Source organism: Canis lupus, chromosome 25 (assembly GCF_011100685.1).
Source record: "Canis lupus familiaris isolate Mischka breed German Shepherd chromosome 25, alternate assembly UU_Cfam_GSD_1.0, whole genome shotgun sequence".
Classification (NCBI taxonomy): domain Eukaryota; kingdom Metazoa; phylum Chordata; class Mammalia; order Carnivora; family Canidae; genus Canis; species Canis lupus.
In genome coordinates, this window is record NC_049246.1 from 1,935,786 (window position 1) to 1,950,485 (window position 14,700).

At 39.2% G+C, this 14,700-nt stretch overlaps 1 long non-coding RNA gene across 1 annotated transcript; it reads right to left on the minus strand.

Annotated features, from left to right (window-relative positions):
- Positions 1 to 11,914: 11,914 nt before the first annotated feature.
- LOC111092426 lies at positions 11,915 to 13,702 on the minus strand. The gene is made up of 3 exons (XR_005378169.1): positions 13,600 to 13,702; positions 13,136 to 13,519; positions 11,915 to 12,589 (listed from the first exon to the last, which is right to left on the minus strand). It is a non-coding gene; the product is annotated as an uncharacterized LOC111092426 (long non-coding RNA).
- Between the last annotated feature and the right edge of the window lie 998 nt (positions 13,703 to 14,700).

A 14,700-nucleotide genomic window follows, 5' to 3' on the forward strand; every position in this document is an offset into this window, starting at 1 on the left:
TAAATTTTATTTTTGGAGTAGCAGTGGTTGTTATTGGGAAAATGACCTAAAGATGAGAACAGAAATGCCCTGTAAGTTCACTGGTCCCCTCCCCTTGGGAGCTTGAAAGTTAAGGCCAAAGAGTTAAGACATCAAAATGTGAAATGTGATTAGGAATGTTTTTTCACTACTCTTGATGTTTCCCTTCTGTGGAGGGAGCACAATTAAGTGTAACTCCTAGCCTCGCTGCCTTTTACACATTTCACCCCCAGGTGGCAGTGGTGAGGTCGTGAAGTCTGAATTAAGTTGGTGGGTCGAGGGGGGCTGCCCAACCAACCCAGCCTCTACTCTTTTGACCTGGCGGGTAAATGTTCCTAATTCCAGACTCAGCTAGCATCATACCAGGCTCTCCAACTAAACTATGTTCTCCAAACCTCAATTTAGTTGTAAAGGTGATATTTTGAATTCCCATTTGCCTTACCTTTTATGCTCCATTTCTTCAGAATAGGGTGTGGGGGGATGAACACCCCCTAAAAATATCAACAAATGATTCTGTTTATAATTTTCCATTCTAAAAAGTTAGTTTTTTGAAAGTGTGGGCTGCTATTATTCTTGGACAACTGGCTTGAATTAGCAATGTCCCCAGTGCTGTCCCAACCCCAGGAAGGAGTGTAGATTAAAGATAGAATCAGTGACTGACTTCCCCTTTCCTGATGGAAGGGGAGAGCCCAAATTTTATAACATATTTAACTTATTAAATGTTCAGCCCAATGCATGCCAGGTCCAATTTAATGCTGATTTAAAAACAAAACAAAACAAAACAAAAAAAGCAACTGGATGTTGATAAAAAAATTATCTGATCCTTTACAATTTATAAAATACCTTCATATATAGTCTGCTTTCCCCCATATTATGGATGACTCAGTTTTTATGGATTATGAAAAGTTATAAAGTAAATTAGCAAAAATCACCCAAGACTAGCTCTGTGGTTACAAGGTCAGAGATCTTTCTGCTATATAATGCAGTTGCTTTGTAAAAATTCATTAAGCCTGCTATTTGATCAGCAGTCGAAAAAACCAGGAGCTCTAAATAACCAAATCAGTTGCATTTGTGCTTAAACCGTGTGAAATAAAATCTAAAAGAATGTAAGAACTGTAATATACCTAAAGCAATGCGGGATCTTAGTGTTGGAATATTCAACCTTGCTTTGCTGATTATAAGGCGTAATGAGTAGCATTATTTTCTCAGAAGTATCTGAGAGTTGGCAACTGCTACAACATTCTTAAAGGAGAAAATACTCTGATTACTCCTAAACTCTTCTCCTCTTCCCTTCCAAAATCAGAGAGAATATGGCAGCTTCCAGAAGGTTCTCACACAATTTCCAGTTTGCACATCTTGAAGATTCAACGTTTGTCTATATATCTTCCCACTTCCTATTTTTCTTCTTTTTTCCGGCTTTCATCTTTTGACTGGAGCATCTGAGGATGGATCTGGATCAGAAGAGAAACTTTCAAAACCCACTTTTTTTTCCTCTGCAGGCCTGATTCTGGCAAATATCAATTGAAATCTGGTTCACCTAAGTGGTTTTTCTCCATTAGGTAGGGGCTTGACTCCTAGTCTCCATCTTTCTTCCTGTTCCCAATGGATCATCGAGAAACCAGTTTCTTAACTCCAGAAAATAATTTCTCCCAAGGTGTTACAGAAGGAAGGCACAAAGTCCTTGTTCAGATGATATGTACACATTTCAAAGTGGAATTTCCTTGGTTCACCATAGCTGATGCAATGGTATAGACGTCTGCTCTGTAAATTTGGTGGTTAGGATCACTTTTTCTTGGCAGGGCTTTCAGAGTTTTCATATCATGATACGGAGGCGGGGCTTTCATATTTTCCCCTGTAGAACCGAGCCTACTCCCAGGATCAAATAAAACAATAAAAATGAAACACAGCATCTCAAAGACTTCAAATAAATGGTGACTTAACTTTAGCGCCTTGGAGGTAAAATTGCCTTGTGTTGTGACACAAAGAGCCCTTATCGTCCAAAGCCCAAAATTTAGAGGGTGATAAAAGTCTTCTTTTCTCTTTGTTTCTATAGCCTTCTATTTTTTAACCTTGAATCACCCAAGGGTAAATCATGAAACCTCTGTCTGCAGCTGACATATCTTTTTTTGAGATGACATATTCACTCATTTTCATAAATTATTAACAATAAAATATATAACAATGATACGATTTCCATGTACTTAATCACATTTCTCAGCTATTTTATGAATAATTAAATAGGTTTTAAATAGATTTCTAAACCAAAACATTGCTAAATATTATTATCTGTGATAATCATTTTCATTAATGGAAGAGGTCAGACATTTTAGTGGCTCCAAATCCAGTTTTTAATGTCACTTTCTTGTCATTGTCAAGAAACTCCTATTGAGCGTCTCCCACTCCCCCCTGCCTCCCCTTCCCCCAGTGCCTGTCACTGGACTCCTGCAGACCTAGACCATTCCCTTTAGATCAGGAGCTCCTATCAATCAAAGCATAGAAGGTAAGTCACACATTCTGGACCAGGTCTCCAAGTATATGGATATGTTTCAGACTGTCAGCACCATTGGAACAATGTGTTTAAAAGAGCAAATATGGTTTGCTTATATACGTGTAGCTGTAGCATTCTCCTTGCTGGTTAGCTGAAATTAAACGTCTTGAAAAAGTAAGAGGAAGCACCAACTAACTTCATGAATTCAGTATATGCTGTGTAGAACCAGCCCAGAATCCTCTATTTTATTAAACATCCAAGTCAGGAAATAAATGGAAAAGCGCATTTTCAGATGGAGCTCAGCTAACATAACTGTAAAGTAGTTATATTTGTCCTATTGAATGAATATAACGTCCACAAGGAAAAAAACAAGGGACAAATTCTGGGTGCTCCTCCTCAGCGTTCTCATTAAAGAAAAATTCTCTCCCACGTCGATCTGTCTTACAGAAAAATTTAACTTGGAAACGTGCAGGAAAAGACGATGCCTTTTGGTAAGACCTTGACCCAATCATGTTAAAGTAGAATTAATCAGCCCTCTTTCCCCAGAAAGCTATTTGAAATCCTCCGATGAAAATAGAAGTGCAAAGTGTACTTATAAATAAGTAAGGATTTTTACTGCTAAGATCAGCGGAGGCAAGTTGAGGTTTTTGTGTCTCAGAACCGCTGACTCCGCAGACTTGGCTGCTGTGTGAAGAGTGGGAGCCGGGAGAACCTAGCTGGTGGCCTCTTGGGGCAGCCCTCAGCCCTCAGCTGCAGGGGCTCTATTAACACCACCCACTACATTTTAATTATTCTATCTACACAACAATGGGCTTCTTTGCATTTTTATGTCCATCTTCGGCCATTTAAGTGTGACCCTTGGTTTCACGCCACAACTAATCTGGGTGCAACATCCTTTTATTCCTTTAAATTTTTATTAAAGGGGGGTGTAGTTCCATTGGAAACAAGGCACAAAGGGTTTACAATTTGGCAGCAGTGATAGAGAAAACAGCTGTGTCACAAACAATTTCCTCAAAGAGAAGAGACCCTTAGCCAAAATTGTCTCCCCTTAGTCCTTTGCCTCATTTTATTCTCACCTCCCCATCCTGAGGAAAGGTTAAGGATTACCATCTCTCATGAATCTGCTGAAGTTAAAAATTTATCTTTCAAAGCCTTTGAAACTGTTTTTACCCCAATATCCAATAAAAACAAAAATAGACTTAGTAAGACATTACTGTCTCTAAAAAATGTCATGTTTTTCCAGTTTATTTATAAAATGTTATTTATACATGTTCATCCCACACATGATCATGACTGGCACTTTACTGAACTGTGTTGCAATTAATATTAACAACACTGAGAAATACAGAAGCCCTTATAACAAAATCCTTCCCAGATGCCATAATAAATATTTGGTATTTGGTAGATATTTCGTGACTTGTTTTTTGCAAAAAAGTTCAAAATGTATCTTTTTTTTTCAAAATGTATCTTAAATAGAAAATAGAAAGTATTTTCACAATTGCAGGTAACCACTTCATCTGTACTACTACTTTGTTGTTGTTGTTTTAATATTATAGGGTTATAGAGTCTGTTGCTGGCTGGAATATGGCATTCAGCTGAGATGATTTTTAGGTCCTAGAATGAAGGTGAATTTCTCTCAATTGGAAATTGAAGACATATAGAAAGATTTGCTAGCTTAATGCTAAATGTTATCAAAATTGCTAACTAGGATATAATTAATTAGCCTCCATTTGGGGACCTCTCTTTGAAATTTCCAAGAGATAACCTCTATCTGCATGTAAAGTCTTTTTGCCAAGTGTCCAATGTTCAGAAATGATTCCCTGCTAATATTTATCTAGCTCTTTGTATTTGCAAAGGGGAAGGTGGATAGTAGTCTGTGAATTCAGCATCCTGCTGTAGACATTTCTAAATGTCAAAAGGAACCAAGGATTTTTCAAGCTGATATACCCTGTTGGATTAAAAAAAAAAAAAACAAAAAACACAAAAAACAAAAAAAGCCCCCACATTTATCAAAAGATGCTCTAATTTTAGTTTAAAAGTTAAATTATGCTGGTTCTCAGTAGCTGTAAATCGTCCTGTGAAGATTATAATTCTTCCATGTAACTCACATTTAAAAGCCAATCGACTAACAGATTGTAGTTGAGATTAATACCTGGAACTCTTCATGATAGTGAGGCCTGAGTTTCACAGGCCTCCTCACTCAGTGAAGAGTAATTCTAAAATGCATTCTTAGTCATCCCAGCAAGCTGACCCTGGATTAGTAAAAAATCCAGGCTCTTAGGCTAGGTTCAAACAAGAACTTTCTTTTTTTTTTTTTTTTTTTTTTTTAAACAAGAACTTTCTGATAGCAATGTGTTATAATAGCCTATTTATGTGACTATCACCTTCACTAGAAAATAAATTCCTTGAAGGACAAGGATTGCCTTATTAGCTATTATTGCATAAGCATTGGGCTAATACCTGGCAAAAATGAGACAACAGTAATATTGTTGAATAAACAATGACTATATGAAACCTCTTGGGAGACCAGTATCCTCATTTATATAATAAAGATGTGTAATTCGATGGTCAATAAGCTGTCTTTGAGCTGTATAAATCTTCTACAAAATAATTCTACACTTAAAAAAAAATTAATGAGGGATGTTTGGGTGGCTCAGTGGTTGAGCATCTGCCTTTGGCTCAGGCTGTGATCCTGGGGTCTGGGATCGAGTCTCGTATCAGGTTCTCCACAGGGAGCCTGCTTCTCCCTCTGCCTGTGTCTCTGCCTCTCTCTCTCTCTCTCTCTCTCTCTGTCTGTGTCTCTCATGAATAAATAAATAAAATATTTTAAAACAAATTAATAAATAAAAATAATTAATGAGTTTCTCTGACAATTTATGATAATTTAGTTGGATTTTTCTCTACAGTAGTTTTAGCTTCCTTGGAAGTCTCGATCTATATATGCTCAGAAAGAAGACCATAGAAGAAGAATGCTGTATGTGGCCAGATGCACCTGCAGGCTCTCAGCCCCTCACCACCAGACTTTGTTGGCAGCTGTCCCCACTATAGTGTAGAAAAGGATGTTACTGGGGACTCTGCCTACTTCAGGGGACACTGAGGCATTGTAGGGTAGATAATCAGATTACCAAAGTCAACCTAAACTGGATCTCTCCTATATTTAGATACACAGAGGAAATTGTTTCAAGAACCCTTCCCACAGTTCTTAACTCTTAGCCAGATCAGAGATGTCACAAGGGTCTGTGAGAGGATCTTGTGAGGAGACTGGTAAGACAATTCTTTGAAGGAAACTGAGGCCTTGTCATGCTGGTCACCAGGCATTGTAGCCAGCCAGCCCCAAGCCTAGTAAAGAAAGCATTAGAAAACCCCATGGTGAGCTTTGAAATGTATTGTTCTTGGTAGTGACCTCAGAGGTTCAGAAGCCCACTATAGACCAAGCCTTAGTCTCTGTCACCTGGGCCCCTAAAGAATGAGAGAGTACTTGCTGCTTAGGTGGTAGACTTGGATGGGGGCGTGGCTCCTTTGGGACCAGGCTGCCATCCCGGTTTGTGAGCCATACAGGGAAGAGACAACTCGGACTGCATTTACACCTTGTTCCTGGAGCTCTGAGGAGAACTTGACAAAACAAAACCAGCCAGAAACTGACGGATCAAGGAAACTTCAAATGAAAGGGGCCTGTCAGGGAGTATCAGAAGCCTTTGAAAGATCCCCACAAGATGAGAGATGATCTTTAATCATGTAGCATGACCAGGAAGCACAGAGCCAGCATATGACTCTGCCCACCAGTCAGGCTTCTCGAATGAAGAAGCAGGGAGAAGACATCAAGCTACGGCATTCTTGAGCTGGATATTTCAATTACTATTGTGAAGTGATGCTTGCAACAGCAAATGACTGTTTTACTTGAGACCGAGGAAAAGTGATAAGCCTGCCAAAGTTTTCAGGTTGGAGCACAGGAAGATTATTTAGTACCATTTAAAGAGTTGGGGGAGACAAAAATAAATTTGTTTTGATTTCAACGTGTGAGTCATTGCTTGTACAACATAGTGGTTACACCATATTTGCCTCAGATTTGCTAATTACATGGCACTCCACTGAATTTTGTTTGTTGCACATATTTGGGGTCTCATCAAGTTGCATTTTGTTCCTCAAGAGGAGAAAAGGCCTTGAACGTGATGTGACACCCTGTTTCTGGAGTTTGCATTACCTGCTGGAAGTACAGCAATCCAGCCTGCTGACTTTGGGAGTCCGTCCTGATGGGATTATGTGCTCTGACGGGTATTGGTCTTGGGTCACTGGTGGATAGATGCCATGGTCAGGAAGGACCTGGCCAAAAGAGGGCCTGTTCTTTCACCTGTTGACTGCGTTGCCTGCCAACAGTCTTGTCCTGTGGGCTCTTCAGGGATTCTCTTGGCCGGCTACAGATAGATCCCTCACAGGAGTGTCACCAGCTTGACTCCCTGAACTCAGAAAATTTCTAGCAGAAGCTTCTGTTTAACCATAAGTCTAACTCTGAGAAGCAAACTAACGAACTGCTGGAACAGAAAAAGAAACATTGAAGGAAGAAGCCTGCACAGATGGATCAGAAAGTGCCAGAAGTGACCAGCGGTGACCTAGGCCTCATTATAATGTTAACATTCCATTCTGAATATTCATCCCAAGCACTAATAAAAGGAGCATGCTTTCTCGAATTCAGAGAGATGTAGCTCTGGAAATTATTCCCACTGGTCTCCTTGTTACTTAAAATATAGATGACCTTGTGAAGCAAGTTCACCTGGTGTACTCTCTATAACTCACCGAGGAGTGGGCCCACTTTGGTTCAGTAAGGTCAAACACACAGTAAACCTTCTTTTCAGGTGGCCCATACTCAATGACTAATCACGATTGTGTGTAAAGTCTTGGTCATTTCAGCCTAACTCAAAATAACTCTGTTGAATGGTTTTATGGCAGGGTTCCCTGTGGGATTGTCTGAGGCCCATTAGGACTGTACTCCAGCTTGCTGTCTCCCCCTGCTCACCCTGTTCCCTTCCTCTACTTATGTGGGTGAGGATACCAAGGGTATTCCTTTTTTTTTTTTTTAAGATTTATTTATTTATTTGAGAAAGAGAGAATGAGCTCAAGCAGTAGGGAGGGGCAGAGGGAGAGGAAGAAGCAGACTCCCCACTGAGCAGGGAGCTCAACCCGGGGCTTCATCTCACTATTGACCAAGAGGTCATGACCTGAGCCCAAGGCTGATTGAGCCACCCAAGTGCCCCAAGGGAACTTCCTAATAAACAATTCTGCTCCCTTAACTCTCTACTCACCAGAGAGCCCACCCTGCCAGAGCAGCCCTCTGCATTAGCCTATATCCCTGCAATCCTCACTTGTTTCAAATTTGCAGAGATACACATGCACAGTTCTATCCCTATATAGGTGTGGTGTTGGAACAACTAACCTGTATGTAAGTGTTTGGGTAAAAATGTGCACAATTTAATTTGCTAATTAAAATTTGTAAAATATGTACTTAGTAAAATTTAAATCATAAATTGCAATTCTTTGAGGATCCTATATCCTGAGCATAGAGACCATGGTGACGACCCCAGTTGGTCTGCTCCAGAGATAGCCATAGAGGCCCACACATAAACTAGTCCCCAGAGCATTGCTAGGTATCACTGTATCCTAAATCCAAGTTCCTGCTGAATTAAAAATATATTAAACATTAATAATTTCATCACCCTCCAAAGAGTAAAGCAATAAGTGACACAAGCATTACAACTCTATGTGCTGTTCCCAAGAAGAGTAGATCAAACAATGAAATCATACACTTTCATCTCCATTTCATTCAAAAAGACTGTGTGCACCCTCTGAATTCAAAGTCACAGTCAAATCCTCCATTTAACAAGTCTTAAAAATTAACTGGGCTTTGCTTAGCTGGAACACATGTATTATTAACTCATTATGAAATTGTACCTTCCATTATGTAAAAAGGTTACCTGAGGCAATCCCTTTCTATCTGGGTCCATTAAAAACTTGATAAATACATTTATTAAGACAAACTGGCAGGGGTGAATTGTTCTTTACAGTAATTTGCTCTGATGCCATTCTGTTTCAAATCATTGCTCCTTTAGGACAGGAAGTATATTATAAAACTCTGCATGTACTCATGGTGTTTAGAACCGTGTCTTGCATGAAGAGCAGGACTCAATACAACTTATTAAATTCAACAAAACTGGTTCAGTGGCACAACTTTTGGCAAATGTACCTTTTTATTTGCTTTGTCTTTTTTCAAATTAAGGTATAACTGACATAGATTATATTAGTTACACACACACACACACACACACACACACACACTGAAACGATCCCCACAATTTCTAGTTAGCATCTGTCACTATATATAGTTACAAAGAAATGTTTTTTTCTCGTGATGAGAACTCTTAAGATCCACTCTCAGCAACTTTCAAATATGCAATGTAGGGGCACTTAACTCAGTGAGTTAAGCATCTGCCTTCAGCTCAGATCATGATCCTGAGATTAAGCCCCATGTTGGTCTCCCTGCTCAGTAGAGAGCCTGCTTCTCCTTCTCCCTCTGCTACTCCCCCTGTTTGTGTTCTCTCTCTCTCTCTGTCAAATAAATGAATAAAATATTGGGAAAAAAAAACCAAATATGCAACGTAGTATTATTATCTATAGACACCATGCTATACATAACATTTCCATGATTTATAAATGTACCTGTTTTGAGAAGTAATTTTATTATGAACTTCCTTCATAATGACTTTATGATTGCCTACATACTGGAAAGTCTATGTTAATGGAGTATAAAATATTTCTATGTCTTCTTGTGTTTAAAATATTTTATTTATTTATTCATGAGAGACACAGACAGAGAGGCAGAGACATAGACAGAGGGAGGAACAGGCTCCCTGTGGGGATCCCGGTGAGGGACTCAATCCCAGGACCCCAGGATCATGACCTGAGTTGAAAGCAGACACTCAACCAGGTGCCCTATTTCTATGTCCTCCAGTCCTAAATTCACTATCATGCCAAGCTTGTGCCAGGCCCATCAAAAAAAAAATCTGATTTAGCTTCTGGTTCCAACATTTCTATTCACACTGCTAAGAAGCAACTAAAGAAGTAACAGAAAGACAAACCAGACTTCAGATCCATTAGTGAATCCATGGGTTACATATGTCTCTCTTGGCCCCAATACTACTTTAAATGGGCATGCATGCTCACATATGCCTATGTGTACATACATCATTTCTATGTGTTTTGAGAGACTGTAGTAACATTCAGAGTTCTGCATTCCAATGAGAACACTTTGTCTGTGTACCATTTATAATTATTTGACCTTCCATGTCTACATGTAGGATTTTTTCATTAATGGCTACCTTCCCCTGCTAGGCTTTACTTTCCTTGAGGGAAGACATCTGTCTGTTTTTCCCCACACATCTAGCACAATGCTCAATGCATGGTAGGCATTTAGTAAATATTGGGATCCAGCCCTGGACTTTAGAGTACTCTATATGGGTAGAGTGCCGTTAAGCTTTTTAAAATTTTTTTTTTCCTTTTGAAAAATGCTTGGATTTCTTACAGCCTTTGCAAATGTTCACCATTCAAGAATGGAACCGCCAGAGCTGTGATTCAGTGATAGGAAATGAAAGCTGTTGATGGCTATGCCTTAGTGCTTAAAATATTAAGAGTGACTCACAAGAAATACTGAACACATGAACTGTGCACATGATATCTATGAAAAGCAGAGGTCACCTTATAGTCATGCTTTCATACTCGTGCCAGCACATACCAACACATACACACACACTCTCTCTCTCTCTCTCTCTCTATGCATATACTGTGGAAGCCTTTGTGATTATGTAATCTCCTTCTGTTGAATGTGAGCAGGACTTAGTCACATGCTTCTAAAAAATAGAATAAAGCAGAAGTGATGAAATATCACTCTGAAACTAAATCATAAAAGGCAGTATAGTCTCTCTCTCTCTCTCTCTCTCTCTCTCTCTCTCTCCCCCTCTCTATCTCTCCCTCTTTCTCTTTCTCATTACTTTTTCTTGGAAAATCCAGCTGCCATGTCATGAATAACCCTATGGAGAGGCCAACATGGCAAGGAACTGAAGCATCTGTTCAATGGCCACACAAGTGAATTTGGAAACAGATCCTCCAGGCCAGTCAGCTCTCAAAGTGCAGCCTGACAGACATTTTCTCTTCATGAGCGAATCTGAGCCTGAACCATCCAGCTAAGCTGCTCCTGGATGCCTGACCCACAGAAACTATGAGATAATAAGTGTTTGTTGTTTTAATATCCTGAATTTGGAGGCACTTTGCTCAGCAGTAGATAAGTAATACATCATATAACCAATATATATCATGCTAAGGACAGTGCTAGGTGCCAAGGAATACACCGTGGCAATCAAAACCAGACATTTTGTTCTCGTGGGAAAAGAAACTTTTATTAACTTTTTAATATTCATATGTATAAATATAATTCTGAATGCACAAACAAGTTTTGAGAGAAGGGCAGATTATTATTTACTCGCAGCAGAATACAACAGAATACAACAGAATTCACCTGCACCTCCAGTCTTAACCTCTGGAATGATGGGATGAGAACCAGATGCAACCTGTACATGGGAGGGTTGTAGGGGAAAAACTCTGAGCAAAATAGTCTGGCTCTTGGTTAGGAGGGATGGCTGTTTCTCCTTCCTGTTGGAGAAAATCTTCTTTAACACAAAATGGGAAGGATTCTGGGTTCTTATTCTGCTTTAGTGGAGCGAAAATAAATTTCTCCCGGAGAAGATAAGCCAGTATCCAGGGGTGTTTCCACTGCCCCAGGTCTCAGCCTCCCTTGAAATGCATAGACATTCCTCAGAAAGGAAAATATCTCTGGAATTCTCCCAGTATTCAGACATTCATAATTCTTCCAAGGCTTGCTTTTAGCTGAAATCCCATTTTATTACTATTTGTATAGAATATTCCAACTATGCATAAACATAAAAATGTCTTCTCTCCAACCCCACAGTTATAAAATACTCATCACTGCATTCACCACAAAATGAAAATTTTGGAACAGGTTGAATGCTTTAAAATAATGAGGATGATAAAATAAATTATGGAAGAGAAACTAAAAATCTATGTACCCAGGGTCAAAAACTATCAGATGCCTAGAATAAATCTAACTAAAGATGTACAAGACCTCGGGATCCCTGGGTGGCGCAGCGGTTTGGCGCCTGCCTTTGGCCCAGGGCGCGATCCTGGAGGCCCGGGATCGAGTCCCACGTCGGGCTCCCGGTGCATGGAGCCTGCTTCTCCCTCTGCCTGTGTCTCTGCCTCTCACGCTCACTGTGTGCCTATCATAAATAAAATAATAAATCTGGCTGCCTGCCTTCTTAAAAAAAAAAAAAAAAAAAAAGATGTACAAGACCTCTGTGTGGGAAACTACAAAACATTACTGAGAGAAAGTCAAGAAAATATAAATAAATGTAGAGAATACACCACGATCAAATGGCTGAAAGTCAGAATACTGCTAAGGTATAAGTTCTTCCCAAATTGATCCATAGGTTTAATGCAATCTTGGTAACAAACCCAGTAGGCTCTTTTATAGAACTGACAAGCTGATTATCAAGTGTTTTTAGAAAAACAAGGGACCTAGAATCAGAAACATAATATTGAAGAAAGGAAAAGAAAACTTCAGATATGAAGAATTACTATAAATCTATGTACTACAAATTATATATGATATTATCTATTATAAGACTTGTGGTATTGGCATAAGGATAGAAAAATAGCAGAACAGAAGGAGGAGTCCAAACACATATACACACATATACAGTCACCTGGTTTATTACTAAAGTTTCATTGAAATATAGCGGAGAAAAAGATAATATCTTTAGTAAAGGGTCTGGATCAATTGGATATCCATATGGAAAGAAATGAACATTGACAGCATCTCACAGCATTCACAAAAGTTCAGCGTGGGCAGAGACGTAAATGTAAAAGAGTCAAGCTCTTGGAAGATGAACTTAGAAATACAACAGATTTATGAATTTGGGTTACACACAGATTTCTTTAAAAGAGCAGAAAAAGGCAATAATCCTAAAAGAAAGAAAAGGCCAATTAGACTACATTAACATTAAGATCTTTGTTTATCAAAAGAGCATTAAGAGAATGAATCAGTAAGACAGTGGATAGTGGATAGGTAAGCTAATAACCAAGTTATATTGGAACACATATATCCCTCAAAGGACTCTTATCCTAAATATATAAAGACCTCCTACAAATCAATAAGAAGGACAACCCAGCCAATGTTATGACTGTTGGCTGCTGTGAGGTTTACAGGAGATGAAACTGCTAAACAAATTACAGTTTTTACAAATAGCTATTATTATTGTTTTATCGTTACTACCTCTCAAAGGACCAAGGACTATGTCAGCACAATAGTCTAGTCTCTGTGTGGGAAACACCCACACAACTTCTGAACACTTATTTATTGACATCCTTTTTTATTGTTTAAATTGGAAAAATAAATCCTGCAATTTTAGTGTTGTGTCTAAATAAGATTGTATGAGATATATTGACCAAATAAATCAAGCTCTCTACCTTTCCAACCCTTCAATAACCAGTAAATATTCAAACTTGTACCTGATTCAAACAAATTAGTCAACTCCATTTAAACCATCAAACTGGTAATGCTTTTGGCCACAGGGCTGGTTAAAAGTTCCATTGGTTTGCATTCAAAGGAGGAGAGGGGGAGAGCCTTGGAGGCTGATGAGACTCAGACCAAACACGTCCTCTGATAGTGAAGTATGAGACATCTTCCTCCTTCTTTTGGTTCAGCGTCATTTGCAAGTCTGAATACACTATAGTTTCAGAATGTAATAAAGCATCCAAACTTTTAGAGGCCGGAAATTTGGAAGTACAGGAGACCTTGGTCCTGCTGATTCATAAATTGGTAGGAATACCATGAGAGTCTGAGGAGCCACAGCATAGATGTAGCATGGATCTTCCATGAGCAGGAATTTTATCCTGTTGAGTAGAAGGAAAACAGCAAATAACAATGACAGTAATTAAAAGCATTCTTTTACTAAAACTATGAATACACATACTTTAAAGAGTATATATGGCACATGAACTTTTCAGATAAAACCCAAGAATTCAAAGGCTGTATCCACTTTCTGAGGGGTCTCTTTGGCAACAAGTTCTAGAATCCTGGGGATTAATGTTCAAGTTCCTTTTCGGTAGCGAAGTTGGTAAAGTGCCCCTCTAGACCAATCCCCTTATTTCACATTTGAAGATTCGGAAATCCAAATAGGCTAAGTTAGTGGCAGAACCAGGGCCAGACCCCAGGATTTCTGCTACTCCATCTCCAGAATTGTTACTGTCTTTCCAGCCTCTGACAGATGAGGTTGGCATGAAACATTGCCAGTGCAGGTTGGGTTGAAGTAGTATTCAGTGGCTTACCAAAGCATCTCAAGAAATACCTTGAAGGTTTCTGTTTGCTGACCTAAATTGAACTCTGGGATGGATTAGTCTTCATTATTGCATATTCATTAGTGAGCTTGTGAGGTTAAGTAGCATTCTTTCAAACTCACTTAAATGTAGCAGGAATGCTCTGATTGGGATTCCAATTTTGAGAAGCAGTGTGCCTGAGGGTGCGCCTCAGGGGAGCAGGACAAGATGATGATGTGATTTGTGGCCTGGATTAGGCACTGAAAAGAGGTGGGCATTAATAATAAAACACATTCACATGGTAACACACTATTCTGCTCTAAGTAGGGTTGTAGTTTTTACAGCAATCTGTGGCATTGTTGTTGGTTTGGGTTTTTTTCTCTTAAAATTACAGATAGTGGGGAGAGAGATTTATCAAGTCTCTGCTAATCAAAATCAGATATTCTAATTTTTATGAGTGCATTAATGTCATCCAAGTTTTTCTCTGAGATTAATGACAAGAATTTGAGTGGATAAACTTAACTTTTAAAAAAATAGTGGTAATCTGGGCCTTTTGGGTATTTTTTTTTTTTTTTTTTTTAGATTTTATTTATTTATTCATGAAAGACACAGAGAGAGAGGCAGAGACACAGGCAGAGGGAGAAGCAGGCTCCGTGCAGGGAGCCCGATGTGGGACTCGATCCTAGATCTCCAGGATCAGCCCTGGGCTAAAGGCGGCGCTAAACCGCTGAGTCACCTGGGCTGCGGGGCCCTTAGGG